This window comes from Limulus polyphemus, unplaced genomic scaffold (genome assembly GCF_000517525.1).
Source record: "Limulus polyphemus unplaced genomic scaffold, Limulus_polyphemus-2.1.2 Scaffold3695, whole genome shotgun sequence".
Classification (NCBI taxonomy): domain Eukaryota; kingdom Metazoa; phylum Arthropoda; class Merostomata; order Xiphosura; family Limulidae; genus Limulus; species Limulus polyphemus.
Genome location: NW_013669305.1, coordinates 15588 through 16519, shown reverse-complemented (window position 1 = coordinate 16519; position 932 = coordinate 15588).

Here is a 932-nt window from a genome sequence, read left to right as displayed (position 1 = left end):
TACTGATTTTAGTAAAAATATACCACAACTTTTAACCTTACTTAAAAGAGTACTGACTTTTAGTAACAATATACCATAACTCTTAACCTTACTTAAAAGAGTACTGACTTTTAGTAACAATATACCAATAACTCTTAACCTTACTTAAAAGAGTCCTGACTTTTAGTAACAATATACCATAACTCTTAACCTTACTTAAAAGAGTACTGACTTTTAGTAACAATATACCACAACTCTTAACCTTACTTAAAAGAGTACTGACTTTTAGTAACAATATACCACAACTCTTAACCTTACTTAAAAGAGTACTGACTTTTAGTAACAATATACCATAACTCTTAACCTTACTTAAAAGAGTACTGACTTTTCGTTTAATTCTTAAACTTTTCTGATAACTCTTGTCATTTATCACTCAAAAAAAAAAACAGTCTGACGTGTTAACTTTTTTAGTCTATTTCGTTGCTAATATTGTTCATACATTTCAAGAGTGACTAAAAATTTGCTAACGCTCAATTTCTGACGGGTCGTTTATCAAATGGGAGTTCTTAACCATGTTCTCATTAAGGTATTTTTTTTAAGAGTTTGTGGTTTCGGTACACTAAGAAATGTTCACAAATTGTTGCTATAGTTTTTGAATAATTTGTTAGTTTTGTCCGACATGTAGTTAAATCCCAGTCTTTTTGATTCTGGTTATTAATTTCATATCTTTCCAGATGTAACATTCTACCTTAACTTGTATAACGAAAAATAATAGAGTATTGAATTCGGACATTGTTCTTCGAAGGTTGATATACAAAGAATGTTGTAGCACTTTTTTATAAAGTGATATTTTAGGCCCTCGTGATGTTAATTTGACAACATAAAGTAGATTAAAACACGTGACACGTATTTTCATAATTTTTTTGTTTGCAGCTAGTACTGTATGTTTTTAG